Source organism: Penaeus monodon, chromosome 32 (assembly GCF_015228065.2).
Source record: "Penaeus monodon isolate SGIC_2016 chromosome 32, NSTDA_Pmon_1, whole genome shotgun sequence".
Taxonomy (NCBI): domain Eukaryota; kingdom Metazoa; phylum Arthropoda; class Malacostraca; order Decapoda; family Penaeidae; genus Penaeus; species Penaeus monodon.
Genome location: NC_051417.1, coordinates 23889292 through 23890130, shown reverse-complemented (window position 1 = coordinate 23890130; position 839 = coordinate 23889292). Strand labels below are relative to the sequence as shown.

Here is an 839-nt window from a genome sequence, read left to right as displayed (position 1 = left end):
TTTGTATGGGTTAAAGGGGAAGGACTGAAGGAGATAGTAGGAAAAACTTGAATCAATTCCATCTTATTATTAGACATATACAAGCTTAAAGATCGAGCTATCGAAAGTTAGAATAGGAAAGGAACTTGCTGATCTGTTGTGTTGAGTAAAAAATCTTACTTTTTGTTTACTGTCTTTAATGAAATCCATTTTTTGCAGTTACAGTCAAACGTACAAATGTAAGAAAGCATTTCTCACAGCTGTAAATACACTTTTTTCTATATTCAGAGTATATCAGGACATTACTTTTTAAAGTGTTTAAAACTTAATATATATTACAGGCTTAGCAATGAAATAAAAACTACATCTTATTTATTTTGGGTAACTTATATTGATATATCTACATAAAATGATTTCTTGGTATTTACAGAAGACATAAGTTTTGATTTATAGATGGGTTCAAATACAACAAAATAATTACAATATTTAGGTTATTAAAAATGTACTTTGGACTGGGGCAGTTAGGAGTTGAATTCTCACAGGCAGTTTTAACCAGCTGTCTCCATCTAATATCACTAGCAGGCTAGCATTCAGGTAATTAAATTACTTTGAGTACACATAACTGATTGATAACTTTTAATTTGATTATTACTTTTTATGCAGGAGCAATGTGTTTTAAGATGCAAGGGGTCTTTGATATAGCCTATTTATTATAGAGAGGAGAATGTGTGCTTTTTCAGTCTTAGGATAATCTACAGTCTATCTTTTTGTCAGATATTGCTCAAAGATTGACACATACATAGATCTTTACTTTCTAATTTGATTAATTATTTTGTTAGTTTAAAATGATAATGTTCCAC

At 29.4% G+C, this 839-nt stretch overlaps 1 protein-coding gene across 16 annotated transcripts in view; it reads left to right on the top strand.

Moving 5' to 3' along the window:
* The window catches only part of LOC119593731 (myoneurin-like), a 102537-nt gene that overhangs the window by 55728 nt on the left and 45970 nt on the right, over positions 1–839 (top strand). The window lies entirely within an intron of this gene.